This window comes from Bos grunniens, chromosome 15, assembly GCF_055505025.1.
Source record: "Bos grunniens cultivar Pamir isolate PY7600 chromosome 15, Bosgru_T2T1.0, whole genome shotgun sequence".
Lineage (NCBI taxonomy): Eukaryota > Metazoa > Chordata > Mammalia > Artiodactyla > Bovidae > Bos > Bos grunniens.
The window spans coordinates 70,603,875-70,618,808 of NC_141179.1; the positions used below are offsets into that span (position 1 = coordinate 70,603,875).

Sequence of the window (14,934 nt, forward strand, 5' to 3'; positions counted from 1 at the left end):
GCAAGCATCTTTTAATTTCATGGCTGCAGTCACCATCTGCAGTGATTTTGGAGCCCAAGAAAATAAAGTCTGACACTGTTTCCACTGTTTCCCCATCTATTTGCCATGAAGTGATGGGACCGGATGTCATAACCTTAGTTTTCTTAATGTTGAGCTTTAAGCCAACTTTTTCACTGTCTTCTTTCACTTTCTTCAAGAGGCTCTTTAGTTCTTCTTCACTTTCTGCCATAAGGGTGGTATCATCTGCATATCTCAGGTTACTGATATTTCTCCCTGAAATCTTGACTCCAGCTTGTGCTTCTTCCAACCCAGTGTTTCTCATGATGTACTCTGCATATAAGTTAAATAAGCAGGGTGACAATATACAGCCTTGACATACTCCTTTCCCAATTTGGAACCAGTCTGTTGTTCCATGTCCTGTTCTAACTGTTGCTTCCTGACCTGCATACAGATTTCTCAAGAGGCAGGTCAGGTGGTCTGGTATTCCCATCTCCTTCAGAATTTTCCACAGTTTATTATGACCCACACAGTCAAAGGCTTTGGCATAGTCAGTAAAACAGAAGTAGGTGTTTTTCTGGAACTCTCTTGCTTTTTCAATGATCTAGAGGATGTTAGCAATTTGATCTCTGGCTCCTCTGCCTTTTCTAAATCCAGCTTGAACATCTGGAAGTTCGGGGTTCACATATTTTTGCAGCCTGGCTTGGAGAATTTTAAGCATTACTTTGCTAGCATGTGAGATGAGTGCAATTGTGAGGTAGTTTGAGCATTCTTTGCCATTGCTTTGCTTTGGGATTGGAATGAAAACTGACCTTTTCCAGTCCTGTGGCCACTGCTGAGTTTTCCAAATTTGCTGGAATATTGAGTATAGCACTTTCACAGCATCGACTTTGAGGTTTTGAGATAGCTCAACTGGAATTCCATCACCTCCACTAGCTTTGTTCATAGTGATGCTTCCTAAAGCCCACTTGACTTCACATTCCAGGATGTCTGGCTCTAGGTGAGTGATCACACCATCATGATTATCTGGGTCATGAAGATCTTTTTTTTTTTTTTTTTTGTAGAGTTCTTCTGTGTATTCTTGCCACTTCTTCCTAATGTCTTCTGCTTCTGTTAGGTTCATACCATTTCTGTCCTTTATCGAGCCCATCTTTGCATGAAATGTTCCCTTTGTATCTCTAATTTTCTTGAAGAGATCTCTAGTCTTTCCCATTCTATTGTTTTCCTCTATTTCTTTGCACTGATAACTGAGGAAGGCTTTCTTATCTCTCCTTGCTATTCTTTGGAACTCTGCATTCAAATGGGTATATCTTTCCTTTTCTCTTTTGCTTTTCACTTCTCTTCTTTTCACAGCTATTTGTAAGGCCTCCTCAGATAGCTATTTTAGTTTTTTGCATTACTTTTCCTTATGAATGGTCTTGATCCCTGTCTCCTGTACAATGTCACGGACCTCTGTCCATAGTTCATCAGGCACTTTGTCTATCAGATCTGTTCCCTTGAATCTGTTTATTACTTCCACTGTATAATCCTAAGGGATTTGATTTAGGTCCTACCTGAATGGTCTAGTGGTTTTCCCTTCTTTAATTTAAGCCTGGATTTGGCATAAGGAGTTCATGATCTGAGCCACAGTCAGCTCCTGGTCTTGTTTTTGCTGACTATATAGAGCTTCTCCATCTTTGGCTGCAAAGAATATAATCAAGCTGATTTCAGTGTTGACCATCTGGTGATGTCCATGCCTTTAGAATATAGCAACTTCTAAATAAAGCCCCGACCATCTATATCATTTTGCCCTCATCTAATGCACCCTTTAGCTTCTTTCTATTGTCATAATAATTCCTAACGTGTTTTATCTACCTCTACACTAGCCCTGTGCATTCTGTTTCTACTTAGTAACCAGAGTGCTCTTGTTAAAATGTATGTTAATCACATAATTCTTCTGTGCAAAACTCTCCAATGGACCCCCTTTATCAGTTTCTTATTGCTACTTTAACAAATTACCACAAAAATAATGACTCAAAGCAATATGGATTTATCTTACAGTTCTGGATGTCAGAAGACTGACATGAGTTTTACAGAGGCTAAAATCAACTTTTCTACTGCATTCCTCTTGGAGGCTCCAGAGAGAATCAATGTCCTTGCCTTTTCCAGTTTGTAGAGGTTGCCTGCATTCCTTAGTTCACGTTCCCTTCTTTCAGGTTCACATGTAACATCTGCTTCCTTAGTCAAATCTTATTTTACTGACTTTGAGTCTCTTGCCCCCTTATTATAGCTCTTGTAATTATATTAGGATAATTACATCTGGATAACCTGGGATAATCTCCTCATCTCCAAATACTTAACTTAATCATATGTGCACATTTCCTTTTGTCTTATAAGGTGATATATTCACAGGTTCCAGGGATTGGGTGTGGTACTCTTTGGGGACCATTATTCTGTTTATGGTATCTCCCTATCTCAGGCAGATTAAAAAATTGAAATCCTTTACCTCAGTGGATTGAGCACACAATAGTTCTGACCTATGTATGAGTTGGAGAAGGAAATGGCAACCCACTCCAGTACTCTTGCCTGAAGAATCCCATGGAGGGGGGAGCCTGGTAGGCTACAGTCCATGGGGTCGCAAAGAGTCTGACATGACTGAGCGACTTAACTCACTCACTCACTTAGGTGAAATATAGCTTAGGTGACATTGTAAAATAAAAAAGGTTAAACTATGGAATGCATGGTGCTAGGTAAAATATGAAATTAGCATTATCTCATGTCAGTCAAACACAACGATTTCAAATGTTATAAAATTATCTTGAGAATTTCCTGGCGGTCAGTGGTTATGACTCTGCACTTCCAGTGCAGAGGGCACAGGTTCAATCCCTGGTCAGGTAACTAAGAGCCAACACAGTATGACACGTGGCCAAAAATTTGAAAACAAACAAACAAACAAAAGGTTCTCTTTATAATCTCAGAAGAAGAAATTATTTATTTTAAAGACACAATGAGTAATAACTGCAATAAGAAATAAGGATAAATAAAACCATTTTAAATTTAAAAAGTTGTGTTGTATTTCTTTCAAAGCACACAAAGGAAAATGAGGATAAACAACAGGATAGAAAAATATATCTGCAACACACACATCTGATCATTTCTGTTGTTGAGCTTTAAGCCAACTTTATTTTTTTGTGTGTGGGGGGGCTCCAAAATCACTGCAGATGATGACTGAAGTTATGAAATAAAACGACGCTTACTCCTTGGAAGGAGAACTATGAGCAACCTAGATAGCATATTAAAAAGCAGAGACATTACTTTGCCAACAAAGGTTCATCTAGCCAAGGCTATGGTTTTTCCAGTAGTCATGTATGGATGTGAGAGTTGGACTATAAAGAAAGCTGAGTGACAAAGAATTGATGCTTTTGAACTGTGGTGTTGGAGAATACTCTTGAGTCCCTTGGACTGCAAGGAGATCAGTCCTGAATATTCATTGGAATGACTGATGTTGAAGCTGAAACTCCAATACTTTGGCCACCTCATGTGAAGAGCTGACTCATTTGAAATGACCCTGATGCTGGGAAAGATTTAAGGTGGGAGGAGAAGGGGATGACAGAGGATGAGATGGTTGGATGGCATCACCAGCTCAATGGACATGAGTTTGAGCAAGCAACGGTAGTTGGTGACAGACAGGGAGGCCTGGCATGCTGCAGTCCATGGGGTTGCAAAGAGTCAGACACGACTGAAGGACTGAACTGAACTAACTGATAACTACTTCCCTGGTGGCTCAGACGGTAAAGAATCTGCCTACAATGCAGGAGACCCAAGTTCAATTCCTGGGTCAGAAAGATCCTCTGGAGAAGGAAATGACAACCTACTCCAGTATCCTTACCTGAGAGAATTTAAGACGTAGGGATTCTGTGTTGGTCATCTTTCTTTGGGCTTCCCTGGTGGCTCAGGCATTAAAGAATTTGCCTGTGATGCAGGAGACCAGGGTTCAGTCCCTGGTTGAGGAAGATTCCCTGGAGAGGGAAATGGCAACCAACTCCAGCATTCTTCTCTGTGAAATCTCATGGACAGAGGAGCCTGGCAGGCTACAGTTCATGGTGTGGCAAGGAGTTGGACACGATTTAGTGACTAAACCACCACCAACTGATAATTACTATCTAGAATAAATAGAAATTCCCCTATAAAACAGTAGGAAAATGGGCAAAAGACATGAACAGGCATCTCAGAGAGAAAAATACCTGTGTGGAGACTCACCATAGATTCATAGATTTCAAGTGAAGTATTTAGTATGAACTGTTCTATATGGAGAAGGCACAATCTGTTGAAATAATTCCACAGATAAGGACTCTCCTGGCAAATACTGTTCCTGTGTTTTCTAGGACATCTGTCATTATTATCTGTACTAACAACATATTTTTTTTCTTGCCAGGAGTAGGTCCAAAGTTCACAAAACTGTTCTTTGTTTGTTTTAATTGGACTATTATTTCTTTACAATGTTGTGTTAGTTTCTGCCATACAACAACTTGAATCAGCTGTATGTATACATATAGTCCCTCCGTCTTGAGCCTCTCCCAACACCCTAGTTCCACCCCTGTAGGCCATCATAGAGCACTGAGTTGAGCTCCCTGTGCTATACAGTAGCCTCCCACTAGCTATCTATTTTATACATGATAGTTTATTATATATATATATATATATGTATGTATATATAAAACATATAATATATGTCAATGCATATGTATCTCTCAATTCATCCCACCCTCTCCTGCAACTGTGTCCACAGGTTTATTCTCTACATTTGTGTCTCTGTTCCTGCCCTGTAAATAGGTTCATCGGTACCAACAGAATTGTGTTTTAACCGTTTTCTTTCCAACCCATCCTCTGACCTTGGTCAATCCCTGTGCTGTGCTGTGCTTAATCGCTCAGTCATATCCAGATCTTTGCAACCCCATGGACTGTAGCCCACCCAGCTTGGCTCCTCTGTCCATGGGGATTCTCCAGGCAAGAATACTGGAGTGGGTTGCCATTTCCTTCTCCAGGGGAATCTTCCCAACCCAGGGATCGAACTCATGTCTCTCTCATTGCAGGCGATTCTTTACCATCTGAGCCACCAGGGAAGCCCAAGAATATTGGAGTGGGTAGCCTATCCTTTCTCCAGAGGAACTTCCCAACCCAGGAATTGAACCAGGGTCTCCTGCATTGTAGGCAGATTCTTGCAGCTGAGCTATCAGGGAAGCCCTGGTCAATTCCTACTTGCCACATATTTATCTCATGTCTTCTCATTGTTCAACACTATATTATGCAAAAGACAAAAGTTCCCTAACACCCTAAACTGATCAGAATTTGAATCACTCAAATGGGATTAGGGATTCGTTTTCATAAAATTTTAAGTAGAAACACAAGGTTTTCACAAGGTTTTTTTGTTTTTGTTTTTTAATTATCCTCTTACTAGACCAGTTAGGTATTTTCTTCTCTGTTATCCACATATACATGAATTTTTTTATACTTGAATTTTTTAATATGTGTTGATGGAGGAGTCCTTCTGTGTCATTTTTCTAAAGCCAAACTCACTTCTTATTTTGCCCATCTGATTTCCATAGGTATTATTTTAATTTTGAGAAAGGGTATCAGACTCTCACAATCTTTACTAACCTGAAGGTGGAAATGAACCAATTTGCTTCTATACTGTATAATTGTAGTGGAGAGGTTAAAGCAATGTTTGTAGTACCTTCCCAACAAGAAAGGCTTTCCCCTATGGATCACACGTTCTGTGTTACTGGGTCATGATGAGAAAATTTTTGCATATGAAATTTGGTGTTCAGTAGTAAAAGTTACAGATACAGCTTCCAGATCTTACACAGCAGCACTTTTTTGCACCCTAGAGCAATGATAAGGTATTGCTTTCTTTCATTCTCCTGTGAAAGTGCAAGTTGTATCACAGGGAAAGCAATTCCCCTTTTTATCTGTATCACCAGGTCTTTAGAGAACAGGGACAAAGCCACACATCTCAGTGATCCTGCCACAACCAGGCTTTGCATTATGCTCCCTCTGGGCACCCAATACCCTTGCTCTTTAGCTTTGTACTGATATACAAAGATATTTGATCCCACAGTGATTAGAATATCTAATAGTCCTCCCTCAAAGCAATTACAAGCTTTCTTTCAGGTCATTGATGATTATGATATTATTATAGTCATTATTTGATGAGTCCTTTCACCTGTAAATTGGATTTTAATGATAGCTGAATTCATCTATGTGCCTATCATATTTTTTTCCTCCAAAGTATCCAGATAAAGTTTCTATGTATAGTTTAGAAGTCAGTGGTGCCTCAGTTTCCTTTGTCCAGAACAAACAAGTCTGAAGATTTCTCCCTGCATTAACTGTTATTCAATGCTAGATCTGAGAGGTATAATTCAGAGTATTATGATACTAGAGAACAGACTTGTGGTTGCCAAGAGGGAGGGGCTGGGGAAGGGATGGATTGAGGGTTTGGGATTAGCAGATGCTAACTATTACATATAGAATGGATAAGCAACAGGATCTTATTTTATAGCACAGGGAACTCTACTCAATATCCTGTGATAAACCAGAATGGAAAATAACATGAAAAATGAAAGTGTTAGTGGCTTAGTCATGTCTGACTCTATGATCCCATGGACTGTAGCCTGCCAGGCTCCTCTGTCCATGGAATTCTCCAAGCAAGAATACTGGAGTGGGTTGCCATTCCCTTCTCCAGGGAATCTTCTTGACCCAGGAATGGAACCAGAGTCTCCTGCATTATAGGCAGATTCTTTACCATCTGAACTACCAGGGAAGCCCTCAATGGTATATATACACATAAACTATACTTCAATAAAATAATTTTTTTTTATGAAGAGTGTGATTACCTTACTCTGTGGTGTTTTTCCTGGACCTAGTATAGCTCTGTTGCTCATTGGGATCATGACCCACTTATGAGTATTCCTTCTATTTACTATGATCCCTTCTGCTTTCAATCTATTTTTGGTTTGGACCCAAACCACCCTCCAGGCTGACAATAACAGCAAGTGTGCTAAAACATCTCAGTTCCAGCCCTAGGCTGATGTTCTAGAATTTTACAAAGCTGAGTGGGTTGCCTGTGACACAGCCTTCAGTAAATCCTATATTAATTATTTTTGCTCAGAGTCCCATTTCAATTAAAGCTTGTTTTTGGAGATTATGAAGGGGAGTCAATAGGATTCTTCGGTTAGAAATATGATTATTGCCAAAACTCAAATAGCCCTCTCTGTCTCTGAGTTTCTTGTCTGTGATCAGGTTTTGCAAGAGATTTTTAACTTATTTTTTACGGTGATGAGTAGTGTATTTTGGTTGTTCCAGATCCTGTAAATCTCAAGAATTTTGTAAACTGGCTAGCTCTAAAATTTTAGTCAGATATATCACCTATTCTCCATCATTCATACAGGTAACTATAGTCCTTGAGATCCTTGGAAAAGATGATAATCATGATTGCATTAATGTAAACCATGAACTTGCACTCAATAAGTAGCAGGTCCAAATGCTTCAGATGCATCCAACTCTGTGACTTTGGACTGTAGCCTGCCAGGATCCTCTATCCATGGGATTCTCCAGACAAGAATACTGGAGTGTTATTGCCAAGCCCTCCTCCAGGGGATCTTCACGACCCAGGGATCAAATCCGTGTCTCTTTTCCTGCATTGGCAGGAGGCTTCTTTACCACTAGTGTTACCTGGGAAGCCCCCCAACTCATTCAACAAGGCAATTTTCTTGACAAAGTAGCACCCTGGTAAATTGATATATATACTACTATATATTTCTCCCTTAGAAATGCAAATTCTGCTGCTGCTGCTGCTGCTAAGTCGCTTCAGTCGTGTCCGACTCCGTGCGACACCATAGATGGCAGCCCATCAGGCTTCCCCGTTCCCAGGATTCTCCAGGCAAGAACATTGGAGTGGGTTGCCATTTCCTTCTCCAATGCATGAAAGTGAAAAGTGAAAGTGAAGTCACTGCCTGGTCAAAATTCAAATTGAACAGAAGGCATCCATTAGCCTACCACCTGGGAGCTCAGTGAATAATCCACCTGCAATGCAGCGGACCAGGGTTTGATCCCTGGGTTGGGAAGATCCCCTGAAGAAGGAAATGGCTACCCGCTTCAGTATTCTTGCCTGGATAATTCCATGGACATAGGAGCCTGGCTGGCCACAGTCTACCGGCCAAAGAGTAGACACGACTGAGCGACTTTCACTTTTTTTTTTTTTTTAACTTCTTGGTCTGTTGTACTTTGTGTATTCTCCAGCATATCAGAGGCAGCCAAGATATTTAGAGGAACCACATAGCCTAATCCTTGATCATCCCTTCCTGAATCCATAAAACATCTGCCTTATGCATTAGCTAGACAGGACTATTAAATAAGGGGGTCAGTGAGATTCAAAACTCCTGACTCAACCATTTTCCTGACCAGAGTAATGACCTAATCATCCTAAGGGCTCCACCTACTAAATACCATCAGATAGGGCATTAGGATTTCAACATTCAGATCATAGCAGGAAACATTTATTTCACAAAACTTTTTTTTCATCCTCAGTTATATTGTTTAAGGAACATTGTCCAAGGAACCATGTCTCATGAATTCAGATCCCCAGTTTATTCCCCCAATGGCTCAGTGGTAAAGAATTTGACTGAAATGCAGGAGATGAAGGAGACATGAGTTTGATCCCCAGGTCAAGAAGATCCCCTGGAGAAGCAAACGACAACCCACTCCAGTATTCTTGCCTAGAGAATCCCATGAACAGAGGAACCTCGCAGACTAAAGTCCATGGGGTCGCAAAGTGTCAGACACAACTGAGCAACTAAGCATGCATTTATTTCCTGTAAGCTAAGCTAGACAGAGCAGGTGCATCCTGTGAAAGTGTCCCAAGAACAGGGTATTTCAGGTATCACTTACCATTAAGTATGTCTGCCAGCAGTTCTGTCCCTAGTCTATTTACAAGAATATTTGTTGGGTCTCCTACTATATAATCATTTCCTTACAAAGGAGTCCCCAATGTCATTCATCTTGTGAGAGTCAGTGCCTCAAAATGTTATTTCTCTTTTATACCAACAGCACACCAATAAAATAACAAATGATGCCTAAAATATCAACCTAGGTATGATTAATTAGAGCTAGTTTCAGACCATTTACTTACCAGCCCTTACCTCTGCCCATTACTCTCTGCCTCTAGTCTCCATAGAGACATTTTGACTATTGGACTCCAGGTTACTGTCTTCTGTGGAGATCAAGCTGAGATGGTTTCAGAGCTCATGAATGATGAGACTTGTAGGTAGCCAATGAAAACAGGTGCTAGTGAAGGAGACTCAGCTTCACCTGCCCTTAAGGATGTTTGCCTAACATGTCACCAAAGATGTCCAGGAGCTCCAAGAACGGTTTCCTTACATTGACAAATTTCATGTGTCTTCATGGAATGGAGGTGCTTGGTTTGTAGGCATAAACATAACAGAAGGTTGGGTTAGAGACAGAACTCCAGATAAAATAAGCAGCACTCTATACAAAGCCCAGGTAAACCATCTGATGAATTCTCCTTTTAGACTTAGTGGTTTGGACTGTGTAGACTGGATATTTAACTATATCTTGATTATTTAATCATATCTTACTGCTATGTAAAATAGATTGTAGTTAAAGACAGTCATAAAATGATCTTGGAGAAGGAAATGGCAACGCACTCTAGCATTCTTGCTGCAAAGTCCCATGGACAGGGAAGCCTGGCAGGCCACAAGGGTTGGACACAGTTTTGTGACTAAACCACCACTACCACCACCACAGACTGATTTAGGAGCCTACTCTAGCATGAGATAAGAGTATTTATCACGCGTGTAAAATTCAGACAAATGTTTGCACATCAGCATTGTTATTATTCTCTTTTATCACATTATAAACAGGTCTGAAATTCCTTTTTGGTGCCTTGATAAGACACAAACCTAATATTTACTAGGAAAAAGGAATGTTTTAATTGGGAAATGAAGGTTTTATACTTTATGGTGACATCATAAGTAAATAAATATTAATGAAACCTATCTCTGGGATCATATCCTAGCTTGGACCTTTTAAGTTTCACTTATCTTCTGCTTTTTGTACACATTCTCTAGAGGATTAAATGACATTTGGGCAAGTAAATGTCTAATTTACTTGGAATTACTAGTGGTTGGTGGAGAACTTTTACCTTTTTATGAAGGTATATTTATTTTGGATTTAAAATGCATTCTTGGTAATGTAAGCTTTGTGAGGACTAAGTCTGCCCCGTTCACTCTGTTATCCTCAGAACAGTGGTTGGCACATAGTGTCTAAAAATTTCTCTGTATGAATGAATAACATGATAAAATTAGGAGAACATTGCTCACAAGACATTAGGGAATATTCATAGGATATATGATTAATTTTTTAAAATTATGCCAAGATATATTGGATAGTCAGAGTGAGAGCAATTGTGTAGTGCTGATTCAGTGATATTATTTATCACTCTCTGTATGAATTACATTAGCAAGCAGGAGAGTGTGATGTCCCAAGGTGACAGATTGATTTTTTTTTTTTTAATGTTTGATCTATTAGTGTCAGAGTTGGTCTGCTTTCATATAAACACAGTTGGCCTTATACACTCACCAAACATTCCAGTCACATGTAAAGACCTACAACCAGATAGAGACAAATGGCTGCCTTTCTCTTGAAATTTGGTGAAAAAGAGCTTGTTGTTCCTGGTTAGAAGTGTTATTTGAAGCATTCACAGAGATGTGACATAGATTTCAGAGACCATCCAATCCAATGCCTTTGTTTTTCAGATAAAACAGATGCCACAAGATAGCTGATTGATTGTGAAAATGACAAAAATCTCTGTATAAAAGAATTGGGAGAAAAACAAACTGACCTAAAAATAAATGTCACTGTCTTAGATCTACAGAATTTTTTGTCCTGAAAATTTTATATTAATTTTAATATTGAACAATCTTTTAAAAATACAGCTTTAAATGAAATTCTGTCTTAGAAATTATTTGTAAACATCAGTGCAATTTCAGGTAATGTATCCTTTGGATTAATAATGGTAAGTAAAATAAGCACACTTTCCTGATAGTGACCCATTGAAATGCACCCAAAAACATTTCTGCTGCTACTTAGAACAAAGTGACTTGTTTATTTACTTACTTACTAATTTGCTTATTTTTACTTTATTCATTTTAGGGGTGTTTCTTTGGGTAATTTCTAAGAATAAGTTAAAAATGATGCTTCTTTGGGCCAGCAAGTAGTATGAGTTGTGAATTTTGCAGAGACATTACTTTTTTGTTAAACGTCTATAAAGTCAAAGCTATTGTTTTTCCAGTAGTCATATATGGATGTAAGAGTTGGACCATAAAGAAGGCTGAGTGCCAATGAATTGGTCCTTTTGAACTTTGGGGTTAGAGAAGACTCTAGAGTCCCTTGGACTGCAAGGAGATTAAACCAGTCAACCCTAAAGGAAATTAATCCTGAATATTCATTGGAGAGACTAATGCTGAAGCTGAAACTCCAATACTTTGGCCACAAGATGTGAAGAGCCGACTCACTGGAAAAGACCCTGATGTTGGGAAAAATTGAGGGCAGGAGGAGAAAGTGAGGACAGAGGACAAGATGGTTTGATGGCGTCATCAACTCAATAGACATGAGTGTGAGCAAGCTCTGGAAAATGGTGAATGACAGAGAAGCCTGGTGTGCTATAGTCCGTGGGGTCACAAAGAGTCAGACACAGCCGAGCAACTGAACAGTAACAACGCTTTATTCCACTTCTGCTACTAGCACTAAATCTATGTTGCAAACATGTTTGACTGACATATTTTTAATCTTCTAATTCACTCCCCATTGCCATTATTCTACCTTACAATTTTTTTTTCTTCCAAATAGTAAGCATGATTTAGGAAAAAACAAATTTGAGGTTATATTATATCCTTACTTAAAATTCCACAATAGCTTTCTTTTGCATTCCTAATTAAGATAGTAATAATTCCATTCATCATATGAGATCCTACTAATTTAACTCTTATTTACAGTTGCAATCTTGTCTATGACACTCTTGGTACCACTTATGTTCCAATCACACAGAGCTTCTCTTAGTTGCTACACAATTTCCTATCTCTGGGTTTGCTGTCTATGCTGTTCCTTCCTTTCAGAAATTGTTCCCTTTGCACCTATGCTCGTGGGTAGCCCCTATTCACCCATTTTGCTACATTTATTTATTTATTGTATTGTTCAGTCACTAAGTCACGTCTGACTCTGTGACCCCATGGACTGCAGCATGCCAGGTTTCCCTGTCCTTCATCGTCTCCCAGAGTTTGCTCAAACTCATGTTCACTGAGTCGATGACGCCATCCAACCGTCTCATCTTCTGTTGTCCCCTTCTCCTCCTGTCTTCAATCTTTCCCAACGAGGATCTTTTCCAACGAGTTGGTTCTTTGTGTCATTTATTTATATGTCATCTCAATTGAGAAGCCCTCAACTCCATCTGAAGTATGTAAACTGATCCTCCTTAAAAATCTACATGTTCTTTAACTCAGTCCCACATTTATTTCCTTCATAATACTTATAATATATTGTGGTTAGTGTAGCTCTTCCTGTCTCTGATAGTGATTATTTATATTTCCCTGTATACCATAGACTACTTGAAGACAAGGTCCATGTCTGTCCATATTCATGGATGAATAACAAGTGTCTGGCATATGACCTGGGCCATAATAAGTAGTTACTAAATGTCTGATGAATGAATAATTAATGTTTCATTATCATGATGTAGCCATTCAGAGAAAAATGAATGGGCTCCTAAGTAGACATTTCTCATGCTGTAGTTCCAGAAATGTATGGTTTGAAGTTGAAGGTCCCCTTAGATATCTTAGCTAGCCTTTCGCCATAGCCTCTTGAGCTGTGTTGCTAAATATGGTAGCTACAATCAACACACATGTAGTCTTTTCAATTTCAATTAGTTAAAATCCAGTATAGCTGATAATTAAATTCCTTGGTTGCACCAGCTACATTTTAAACACTCAATAGCTAAGCTAATGGCTATCTAACATACATCTAATGGCTGCTGTATTGTACCATATAAATGATCTATCATCAAAGAAAACTCTATTGTAAAGTTATGTTTAAAGACTCATCTTCATAATAATGCTTGAGTGTACTCATTTAAAATGAGAAATAGAATTATCAAGGATTTTAGGCACTGTAGTATCAGGATCAAATCCTGAGTTCAAAGCCTCTTACCTGAAGTCCAGCTGGCATTTCTTTTTCTCTGTCTTGATATGAAGAGAAATAGATGCTCTGGAGGAGAAAGAAAATTGTCAAGATGAATATGTTCTTAATTTGGAGTTGATAAGTATGCAAAATGATCTATTTTGCTACTATATATCTGTTTTGTTATTTTATGGTAAAAGCATCAATATGCCATTTTAAGATCTCCCCTATCCATTCAATATCAAGTTCTGATAATTAAAAAAAAGAAATATTGAAACTGTTTAGAATGTGGTTAAAAAGAGGAATATAATATTGATATAAAATAAAAAGTATGACATTTGCAGAGTGGAATAAAATACTCTGATCTCATTGCAGAGTATACTCCTAAAATCACTCTAGGCTGATGGTCTTAAATATTACAGATTCTAAAGTATACATAAGATATAAGTCCAATAAGATATATTAAATAACTGATGTTTGCATGCTTGTGTGCTAAGTCACTTCAGTTGTGTCAGACTCTTTGCAACCCTATGGACTGTAGCCTACCAGGCTTCTCTATTCATGGGATTCTCCAAGCAAGAATACTGGAGTGGGTTGCTGTGTCCTCCTCCAGGTTATCTTCCAGACCCAGGGATCAAACCCGCATCTTTTATGTATCCTGAATTGGCAGGCAGGTTCTTTACCACTAGCACCACCTGGGAAGCCCAACTGATGCTTCAGTTCAGTTCAGTTCAGTTGCTCAGTTGTGTCCGACTCTTTGCGACCCCATGAATCGCAGCACACCAGGCCTCCCTGTCCATCACCAACTCCCGGAGTTCACTCAAACTCACATCCATCGAGTCAGTGATGCCATCCAGCCATCTCACCCTCTGTCATCCCCTTCTCCTCCTGCCCCCAAATCCCTCCCAGCATCAGAGTCTTTTCTAATGAGCCAATTTTTCGCATGAGGTGGCCAAAGTACTGGAGTTTCAGCTTTAGCATCATTCCTTCCAAAGAAATATCTTTGCTCTAAATGAAACATTTTCAGACATTTTACTGAATTCTGTTCACTTTATCTGCACTGTCATCTCTAAATTGATCGCTCTTTACACTGATGCCTACAAACTAACTCCATCCCCTAGAGACATGAGAGTTGTTAACTTGAGGGTGCTGCTCTGGGAGCACCTGTAAATCCCAGTGACATATTACACAGGTGTCCTTAAGAGCAGGTGAAGCTCAATCTGTTTCACTATCACCTGCTTCTGTTGGCCGCCCACAAGTGGCTCCTCATTCATGTGCTCTCAAATGATCTCAGCTTGCTCTCCAGAGAATCTAACTTTGAGTTGAATAGTTCAAATTTCTCTATGGCTACTGGCTGGATGGGGATCAGAGGAGCAAGCAAGGCCACAAGTATTTGTTGTTCAGCAAGAGATTTGTTATCTCATTATGACCTTTTCAACATCCCACTGAGGTGTGCTTGCCTTCATTTTTCAGATGAGAATAATGAAACTCAGAGTTTACATTTGATGCCCAAGGTCAATGGGCAATACCAACTAGCCCAGTGAGTTGTTCTAAGAATTATAATGTGTTACCAAATCTATAACTATGAACTGCAGTACCTTATATACTGAATCATTTTTTTCTGAAAAAAACTACAAAGACTGATAACAGCCTATAGCTACCTTATTGTGTGTGTGTGTGTGTGTGTGTGTGTGTGTATGCACCTGTGCA

General features: G+C 39.2%; 1 long non-coding RNA gene across 1 annotated transcript; it reads right to left on the bottom strand.

Moving 5' to 3' along the window:
- Positions 1 to 1,578: 1,578 nt before the first annotated feature.
- Positions 1,579 to 2,230, bottom strand: LOC147358447 (uncharacterized). The gene is made up of 2 exons (XR_015141667.1): positions 2,036 to 2,230; positions 1,579 to 1,677 (listed from the first exon to the last, which is right to left on the bottom strand). It is a non-coding gene; the product is annotated as an uncharacterized LOC147358447 (long non-coding RNA).
- Between the last annotated feature and the right edge of the window lie 12,704 nt (positions 2,231 to 14,934).